We start from the raw sequence: 10,871 nt of genomic DNA on the forward strand, positions 1-10,871 counted from the left end.
TTCATGGATTGGAAGATATTGTTAAAATGTCCACACAACCTAAAGCAATCAAAAGAGTCAAAGCAATTCCTATCAAAATTCCAATGTCATTTTTCACGGAAATAGAAAAAAAATCCTAAATTTGTATGGAATCACAAAAGACTCAGAAAAGCCAAAGCAATCTTGAGAAAGAACAACAAAGTGGAGGCATCATGCTGCCAGATTTCAAACTATTCAATAAAGCTACAGTAACCAAAACAGTATGACACTAGCAAAACACAGAACAAAAAGCCCAAAAACAAAGCCAAGAATATGGGGTCAATTAAGTTTTGGCAAAGGAGCCAAGAGTATACAATGGGGAAAGGACTATCTCTTTAATAAATAGTGTTGGGAAAACTAAACAGCTACATGCTAAATAAAGAATGAAACTGAAAGATTCCAAAATGGTGGCAGAGTAAGTGGAAGCTACACAGACACTCTCCCAGGTCCAAACTGGAAATACAACTAAAATACAGAACCACCCTGAAAAATCAACCGAGGACTAGCTGGAGAGAACCCTGATAGCCAAGGACAGAAAGTGGAGACCTCACCGAGACTGGGAGTGTGGAGACAGGAAAGGGGTGGCTGGGCTCCCACAGACAGCAACTGAAGTTCTGGAGGGACATCTCAGCTATGGGAGGATTCCCACTGAGAATCCCAAGCCCATACCACCAGAACTGAGAAAGGTGCCCACAAAACATCTGGCTATGAAAAGCAGCAGGGCTCTTGTCTGCCAGACAGCTGGAGACAGGGCTGGAAATGCAGGCACCATCTTAAAGGGCCAACACACAAAATTTCGTGTGAGGCACTCACATTGGGTTCTGGCAGAGGGAGAGCTGAGTAGACTGGAGTTGTGTGAGGGGAGTCCAGGCTTGGGGTTCTGGGGTTAGAGATTGGAGGGCAGCCACCTTGGTTTCCTTTCCTGAGTCATTCCCTCACCCTGTAGTGGAAATCTTTAGATACAATTTTGATATCTAAGCAGTCTTCGCCTGGGGGTAAAGAAGTTGTCCCACCCTGTTGGAAGACCTCTCAACCTACCCTGTGATCAAGAGCCTAAGGCTAATCAAGTCTAAGTGTTGATGGGACTGCAAAGCAGAGGCTGGTCTCTGGAGGCTCTGAGTCTTTCCTTGCATGATAATCGCAGGCCCTGGGCTAGGAAAAGCAGACCCTGGTGCACATCTTGGTCCCAGTCCCAGCAGAGGGAGCAACAAGCTGTGGATTGCTAATAGCTTCAAACAGGGTACTTAGGATCAGTCACAAACAGCGTCTGACATTGTCCTGCTCTAGAGATTGGGAGTCATAGCAGATCTACCTAATACAGACACAAATCCAAACAGGCAGCCAAAATGGGGAGAAAAAAAAGTCCCAAACGAAGGAACAGAATTCTTCAGAAGAGCTAAATGAAATGGAGATAATATATTTATCACACATAAAAGTTCAGCATAATGATGGCAAAAATGCTTAACAGCATGAGACAAGATATAGTAGCAATGAAGAATGACATAGCACTAATAAAGAACACTGGAAGGAATACACAACCTATTCGGAGAAGATGAGGATCGGATCATTGAATTAGAAGACTGGGCAGAAAAGAATAACTCAATCAGAGAACTAAAAAGAAAAAACAAAACAATTTAAAAACAGGAGGACAGCTTAAGGGAGTTGTGGGACAACATGAAATTTAATATTCACATCACAGATATGCTAGAAGGAGAAGAAAGTAAGAAAGAGATAGAGACCGTGTATGAAGAAATAATGGCAGATAACTTCCCTAACCAGGTGAAGGAAAAAGTAACACAAGTCCAGGAGGCACAGAGAGTCCCAAGCAAGAAGAACCCAAAAAGACTCAGACCCAGACACATCATAATTAAAATGCCAGAATTAAAGACAAAGAGAGAAGGAGCTCCCATAAGGCTGTCAGCTGATTTCTCACGAGAAACTCTACAGGTCAAAAGGGAATAGCATGAAGTATTCAAGGTAATGAAAAGCAAGGATCTGAAACCAAGATTACTATATCCAGCAAGGCTATCATTCAAAATACGTGGTGAAATAAAGAGCTTCCCAGACCAAAAAAAAAAAAGCTAAAGGAGTTTAACACTACCACTGTAAGAAATGCTAACAAGACTGCTGTAATGAGAATAAATGGAGAGAAACATAGGCATAAAGAATTAAAATAGCAATAAATAAGTACCTATAAAAAAATAACCTTAAATTTAAATGGGTTAAATGCTCCAATCAAAGGCATAGGGTAGCTAAGTGGATAGGAACACATGACCCATATATTTGCTGTCACCTCAGAACAAAAGACACATAGAATGAGAATGAAGGGCTGGAAAAAAATTTTCCATGCATATGGAAATGAAAAAAAGCTGGGGTGGCAATACTAATATCTGACAAAACAGACTTCAAAATAAAGGCCATCACAAGAGACAATAAAGGTCACTACAAAATACTAAAGGGACTGATCCAACAAGAGCATATAACCCTGGTAAACATATATGCACCCAATATAGGAACACCTAAATATATTACAAAAAAACTTCTGGAGGACTTCAAGGGAGAGATCAACAGCAATAGAGTCAGAGTAAGGGACTTTAACAGCCTGCTAATATCACTGAATAGAGCTTCCAGACAAAATACTGACAAGGAAAAAGTGATTCTAAACAACATACTAGACAAAATAGATTTAATTGACATTTATAGAACATTTCACTCAAAAGCCTCAGAATGTACATTCTTCTCAAGTGCACACAGGTCATTCTCAAAGACAGACTACATGTTAGGACACAAATTATATCAAGCACCTTCTCAGATCACAATGGAATGAAATTAGAAATCAACTACAATAAAAAAAAAACTCCAAAACATGGAGGCTAAATAGCAGGAAAAAACAAGATCAAGAAATAAATAAAAATTTCCTGGAAACAAATGAAAATGAAACACAACAACCCTAAATCTGTAGGACACATCAAAAAGCAATCCTGAGAAGTTTATAGCACTAAAAGCCTACCTCAAAAAAATTAATAATAAGCGATTTAACCCTACAACTTAAAGAACTAGAAAGAAAACAACAAGAAAAGCCCAGAGTAAGTAGAAGGGAGGAAATAATAAAGATTAGAGCAAAAACTAATGACATAGAGCAGGGGTGGGCAAACTTTTTGACTCGAGGGCCACAATGGGTTCTTAAACTGGACCGGAGGGCCGGAACAAAAGCATGGATGGAGTGTTTGTGTGAACTAATATAAATTCAAAGTAAACATCATTACATAAAAGGGTACGGTCTTTTTTTTTTTTTAGTTTTATTCATTTCAAATGGGCCGGATCCGGCCCGCGGGCCGTAGTTTGCCCACGGCTGACATAGAGGCTAAAAAAATCATACAAAATATCAAAACCAAGAGCTGGTTCTTCGAAAAGATAACAAAATTGATGAACCTTTAGCCAGGTTCATCAGGAAACAAAGAGAACCCAAATAAATAAAATCTGAAACAAAAGAGGTGAAGTAACAATGGACACCACAGAAATACAAAGGATTAAAAGAAAACACTATGAACAACTATATGCCAACAAGCTGGACAACACAGATGAAACATACAAATTCCTAGAAAAATACAATCTTCCAAAAACATAATTAGAAATCCTGAATAGGCCAATAAAAAATGATGAAAATGAAGCAGTAATCATCAACAACAACAACAACAAAAGCCCTGGCAGTCCATTAGGCCTCACAGGGATTTTACAAACATTCAAAGAAGAACTAACACCTATCCTCCTACAACTACTCTTTTTTTTTTTTTTTTAAATATGGAATGCTTCACAAATTTGCGTCATCCTTGCACAGGGGCCATGCTAATATTCTCTGTATCGTTCCAATTTTAGTATATGTGCTGCCGAAGCGAGCACCTCCTCCAACTATTCAAAGAAATCCACGAGGAAGGAACATTTCCATGCTTTTTAGGAGACCAGCATTACCTAATTCCCAAACCAGAAAGACACTTCAGAGAAAGAGAACTACAGGCCAATATTCCTGATGAACATTGATGCTAAAAGCCTCAACAAAATATTAGCAAATCAGATCCACCAATGTGACCAAGTGGGATTTATTTCTGGGATTCAAGGCTGGTAAAATATTCACAAATTAATAAGAGTGATACATCACATAAATTGAAAGACAAAAATCACATGATCATATCAATAGACGCAGAAAAATGCATTCAACAAAATCCAACACCCATTTTTAATAAAAATTCTTAGCAAAGTGGAAATAGAGGGACTATATCTCAACATAATAAAGGCTATATATGACAAACCTTCAGCAAACATCATACTCAATGGGCAAATACTAAAACCATTTCCCCTAATAACAGGAACAACAAGATAGTGATGTCCGCTTTCACCACTCATATTCAACATAGTACTGGAAGTCCTAGTCACAGGAATCAGACAAGCAGAAATAAAAGACATCCAAATTAGAAAGGAGGAAGTAAAACTCTCATTACTTGCAGATGACATAATATGGTACATAAAAAACCCTAAAGACTCCACCATAAAAACTACTAGATTTAGTAAGTGAATTCAGCAAATTTGCAGGCTACAAAATTAACACCCAGAAATCAATGACATTTTTATACACCAATAGTGAATTAACAGAAAGAAGAAACCAAAACAATCCCATTTATCACTGCAACAAAATAAATTAAGATGCTTAGGAATAAACTTAAACAAAGGGGTAAAAGACTTACTTACACTCTGAAAACGACAGGGCATTGAAAACAAAGACAGAGGAAGCTATAAACAAGAGGAAGAATATTCTGTATTCATGGATTGGAATAATTAACATAATTAAAATGTCCATAACTACCCAAAGTAATCTCTAAATTCAATGCAATCCCTATTAAAATACCAACAGCATATTTCACAGATCTAGAATACTCCAAAATTTATATGGAACTAAAAAAGACCCCTTTCTCATGACAGCTGTAGCAATCATGAGAAAGAACAAAGTTGGAGGGTTCAAAATACCAGATATCACGTTATATTACAAAGCCACTGTAATAACAGCCTGCTACTGGCATAAGGACAGGCATATAGATCAATGGAACAGAGACCCTAGAAATCAACCCAAGCCATTACATTCAACTAATATTTGGCAAAAGAGGCAAGAACATACAAAGGAGTCAAGACAGTATCTTCAATAATTGGTGTTGAGAAAACTGAACAGATGCATACAAAAAAGTGAAAACTAGACCACCAACTTACACCATTCCCAAGAACCAACTCAAAATGAATAAAAGACTTAAATGTAAGTCATGAAACCATAAAAAAAAAACCTAGAAGAAACCATAGCCATCAAAATCTCTCCTAGGTCAAAGGACACTAAGGAGAAAATAAACAAATGGGACTACATCAAAATAAAAAGCTATGCACAGCCCCAGCCAGTTTGACTCAGTGGACAGAGCATCAGCCTGTGGACTGAAGGAACCCAGGTTCAATTCTGGTCAAGGGCACATGCCCAGGTTGCAGACTCGATCCCCAGTAGGGGGCATGCAGAAGGCAGCCAATCAATGATTCTCATCATTAATGTTTCCATCTCTCTCTCCCTCTCCATTCCTCCCTGAAATCAATGAAAATATATTAAAAAATAAAAATAAAAAAGCTTATGCACAGCAAAAGAAACCATCAACAAAAGGAAAAGGAAGCACACTGTATGGGAGAACATATTTGCCAAGGATACATATGATAAAGAATATCCAAAATAGCTGGGCCAGCGTGGCTCAGCAGTTGAGCATCGACCCACGAACTAAGAGGTCATAGGTTCAATTCCTGGTCAGGGCACATGCCCAGGTTGTGGGCTCGGTCCCCCATGTGGGGTGTGCGGGAGGCAGCCAATCAATGATTCTCTCTTATCATTGATGTTCCTATCTCTCTCCCTCTTCCCTCCTCTCTGAAATCAATAAAAATGTTAAAAATAAGTAAATACATAAACAAATGTTTTCCTAAAAAGTGTAATTCTCAGAGGATGGCAGTGGTGCTATAGTTTTCTTCTCTCCAAAACCCTACATATCGGATACAATGAGACAGCAAAGCCTAAAACCAATAAACAAAAACTTTTACAACTAAACTAAACTAGCTAACAAGGTACACACACACACACACACACACCCAAAAATGGACACACACACACACACACCCAAAAATGGGTCAGGAGCAAGTGATAGTCGCATGACCTGTGCATTATCAAGACCTGTGCAAGGAAAAAAAGAAAAAGAAAGACCTATGCAGAGAAAGCAGAGAAAAGTCATGGTGCACCTGAAGGACCTAGGAATAAATAGGAAAACCACAAAAATCCAATAGGTATTGACTAGAAGTCATGGCAGGACAATTTGGGAACAGCAGCTAAAAATGAGATGGGTTCTGCCTACTCCAGAAGTGAGCCCACAGAAGGGACATGCAGGGAGAGATGAAAGGAAGAAGCCATCTTGCCCCCATGAGTTCTTGAAAGTGATCCAACCAACTCCCATCCAGAAATGACCCCAAAATGAGAAAGGAACAATAGAGACGAAGGTCTAAATGAAAGTAGAAGTAGAGAAGAAAGCACACTGCCATGTTCTTAAACACTTCACAAAAAAACAATGAAAGAGCTCTGGGAAGTTAGAAAAGATACTTTGAACCATGCGCCTCCTCCTCAAAGTTCAGGAAAACTAACTTCATGTAAAAACACACAACAAAATATATTCAATATGAAGTTATAAGAAAAAGTGGAGAATAAGGAGCAGAGTAACATCCCTATAGACAACAAAAGGAAGCTAAAAATTTTGGACTTGTCCAAAATCAGATCACAATTGTATGATACTATTTCAAAATGAACTAAAGACACTGAGAAAAATGATACAAGTCAGAATTAGAAAACAAAGCAATAAAATTCAGCAAAGAATTTGAAATAAAAGAAAAAAATTACTTTGGGAAATAAAGACTAAACTAGAAAGTACACAAGAACAAATGAACATAACAGGTAATACAGTCCTTCAAAGGAGGAAATTAAAAAAAATTCAAAATGGAATTAAAAGAAAAATTTTCACTCTGAAAGACACTGTTGAGAATGAAAAGACAAGCCACAGAGTAGTACCAAATTATCTATGTATATAAAAGGCTAATATGCTAAGCGTCCAACCGTCCAGGTAATGATGTCACGTAGCAACACCCGGCTTCCTCTCCCTAGCGACTAGCCTCCTTGCAGTTTCTTCAGCACAGGAACAGGACCTGCTTTATAGCCAAGTGGAAACATTTTACACTTTAACCAAATGTCTGTGAAGCATTTCCTATGCCTCATCTCATTTGATCCTCACAGAAGTCCTGGAGTAGGTAGATAGGAGACTCGGTGGAATCCTATTTTCTTTTCATTAGCCAGAAAACAGAGATTTTAAAAGCTTAGAAACTTGACCTGACTGAAAAGAAGAAACGGCGGACCTTGAAAATGATTTCAGGTTTTCTCACTGTGCAGAATATAGTCAAACACTGCTGCAGTTAAATATTTTACCCTTTGTTCTCCCTGCGTGATCTACAATAATAATCTGCTTCATATTGATATTTACTGCTGTGTTGCTGACAATCACCTGAAAGAGAAGTTGGGGTGCTTCACTGGGCTGGAAAAAGTTTAGCTAAATCAGAAAGCAGGTCTAATTAAGCAAGTTTGTTCTATATCTATAAAAGGCTAAGTTGACACACATGCGTGATACATATAATGCTCTCGCTGGTGCCAATTGCATGTGAGTGTTTCGATCTGTCATTGTTGATTGTGAATTTGGTTGACACTTCTATTACAGGGAAAGGGCGAATAACGATATTAAAATATTTCTTCTAATTAATTTCCTTTCAATGTGTACAAATTCGTGCTCCGGGCCACAATTCATGCTCCGGGCCACTAGTATCCTACCTAATAAAAGAGAAATATGCAAATTAACCGTCACTCTGTCACAAAGATGGCGGTGCCCATAGCCACAAGATGGCGGCGCCCCGCCAGAGTCCTCCAGTCCCAGAGGGCGGCCGCTGAGAGCGGACAGCGTGAGCAGCCTGGCGGAATGCTTGCTCCGTCGCCGCAGCAAGTACAATAAAAGTTGACTCCAAAACAGCCTGTTTCTTGGCGAGTCCGGGCAGGAGGGGGTCCTGAGAACTCTTCTGCTGGCTGCTCAGGAAAGAGCGCTAACGCCGCCAAGGAAGCTATTGGGGAGGAGGCGGTAACCGCCACTGCGGAGCCAGAGTGGAGGAGGCAGGGGAGCCAGAACAGAGAGGGCAGGGAGCCGGAGCGGAGGGGGCGGGCCGCCATGGGAGCCAGAGCAGAGGAGGCAGGGGAGCAGGAGTGGAGGAGGCGGGAGCCAGAGTGGAAGAGGCTGGCCACCACGGGAGCAGGAGTGGCGGATGCAGAGCTGCCTCTGCTCCCGCAGGGGTGGTGGTGAGCCGCAGTTCAGGAGCCTCCAGGAGTGGAGGTGCCAGGCCATCCAAAGCTGCATCTAGTCCCTGAGGCATGCCCGCCAGTGCCGCAATGCCAAGTGCCCGCAGCCGTCCTGCCAGAAGATGAGGTGGGTTGTGCAGCACACCAAGGGCTGCCAGCACAAGACCATTGGAGGTTGCAGAGTGTGCAAGCAGTTCATGGACCTTTGCTGCTACCATGCCAAACACTGCCAAAAAACACATGCCCCATTCCCTACTGCCTCAACATCAAGCAGAAGCTCAGCCAGCAGAAGCTACAGCACCGCCGGCAGCACACGTAGCTCATGCGCCAGCGGATGCCACCATCAACACCCGCACTGTGCCTCAGCCAAGTCTTCCTTCCCCTCCTTCAGCACCAACCCGACCCCCCACACTGCATCCCAGCACACCCTGGACACCACAGCCCCGACTATGCTCCAGACCTTGCCTGTGAGCATGTCACTAGCCGACTTCTCCAGCATGGCCAGAACTCAGGCCCCCACCACAGTTTGCACTGGGAAGCCCACTAACCAGGTGCCAGCCCCACCACCCACCACCCAAGCCCTCCTGCAGCAGTGGAGGCGCCAGGCAGATTGCACATGAGGCACAGCAGCAGCAGCAGCATCTGTACTGGGTGAGCACCAACAACAGTATGCCCCTGAGGCTCAGTGACCCCTGAGAGCCAGATGGCCCCCATGGGCCTGAATGTGACCCAACCAGGTCAGTGGGCCTGTTATTCTGCCCCCCGAGCCCCAGCAGTGGCAGCTGACACCCATCCCCCAGCAACTGTCAATGTGAGGCATGCCCAGACCCGTGATGTCTATGCAGACCCAAGGTGCAGCTACCTCAGAACATCTCTCCAGGTGCCCTGCAGGACCTGCTGCGGTTCCTGAAGTCTCCCAGCTCCCCCAGCAGCAGCACATGCTCAACATCCTCAAGTCAAACCCTCACCTGATGGCAGCTCTCATCAAATAGCACACGAACAAGTAAGCGGCCAGCCAGCCCTGCCTTCAGCTCTAGCCCAGCCTGCTGAATCTGAATGCCATGCAAGCCAGCGGGGCACGACCTGCTGTCCCTCCGCAGCAGCAAGCAATGGGAGGCCTGAACCCCCAGGGCCAGGCCTTGAACATCATGAACCCGGGGCGCAACCCCAGCATGTCAAGTATGAGCCACAGTACAGAGAGATGTCACGGAGCAACAGCAGCAGCAGCAACAACATTGTGAGAGGCATGTCCGACTGTCGGTTGTGATGGGGCGTCGCCTTCTCCTGATTTTGGAGAGGCGGTTTCAGCCTAATTCCCACAGGCCAGGCCAAGAGACCCCACAGGTGCATGAATCCATGCTCTGGGTCTCTAGTAGTTTAGAAAAATTACTGCACTTTAAAGAAAAAATCCTTTGTGAATCTAGGCAAAAAGAATAGGTGGTTTACAAAGTAAAGAAAATCAGGTTATCAGCAGATTTTTGACAGTAACTCTTTCAATTGGGGGAGGGGAACAAACAATGAAATTAACATATTTAAGCTACTCAATGGCAAAAAATGTAAAATAAAGATTTTATTTTCATACAAACCGAACTTCAAGAACACAGGCACAAAATGTTAGCAACACACAAGAACTCCGTAAATACTGTTTCCAAGAGCCTAAAGAATCCACTAGAGCAGCGGTTCTCAACCTGTGGGTCGCGACCCCTTTGGGGGTCGAACGACCCTTTCACAGGGGTCGCCTAAGACCATCGGAAAACACATATATAATTACATATTGTTTTTGTGATTAATCACTATGCTTTAATTATGTTCAATTTGTAACAATGAAAATACATCCTGCATATCAGATATTTACATTACGATTCATAACAGTAGCAAAATTACAGTTATGAAGTAGCAATGAAAACAATTTTATGGTTGGGGGTCACCACAACATGATGAACTGTATTAAAGGATCGCGGCATTAAGAAGGTTGAGAACCACTGCACTAGATAATGAGCTTCTGACAACCAAACTGACTAGATACACCGAAGTAAGGATTAGTGGTGAACACTACATATATAACTAATATAAAACTACAAGTAAATGATTGATAAACAATCATGCTCAGATAATGTAGACACCAACTAATTTTTTTTAAATTGTAGCTAAAATTGGGAGAGTGCATGTAAAAAAATTTTTAACATTCTTAGTAGTAATTATATTGGTGGTGTATAATGTTAAAGTCAGTAATTATGGAATATCCTAAATCTACTATGCCCTTAAGAACCAGGATTTTTGGTGTGGAAGAAGTAAAAAACCCTGAAGTCCTAATTTTGAATTTGAAGTATCAATATGAATCATGAAGTATTTTATCTAGTTCTGTCCATTGAAGAGGCTAGAACAGTGATGGTGAACCTTTTGAGCT

The 10,871-nt window shown here is 41.7% G+C and overlaps 1 protein-coding gene and 1 non-coding gene across 5 annotated transcripts in view; both read right to left on the minus strand.

Annotated features, from left to right (window-relative positions):
* PPP4R2 (protein phosphatase 4 regulatory subunit 2) overlaps window positions 1-10,871 on the minus strand; it is a 54,007-nt gene that overhangs the window by 36,240 nt on the left and 6,896 nt on the right. The window lies entirely within an intron of this gene.
* Window positions 3,814-3,918, minus strand: LOC111823729. Its single transcript, XR_002826800.1, has one exon. It is a non-coding gene; the product is annotated as a U6 spliceosomal RNA (small nuclear RNA).

Source organism: Myotis lucifugus, unplaced genomic scaffold (genome assembly GCF_000147115.1).
Source record: "Myotis lucifugus unplaced genomic scaffold, Myoluc2.0 scaffold_640, whole genome shotgun sequence".
Taxonomy (NCBI): Eukaryota; Metazoa; Chordata; class Mammalia; order Chiroptera; family Vespertilionidae; genus Myotis; species Myotis lucifugus.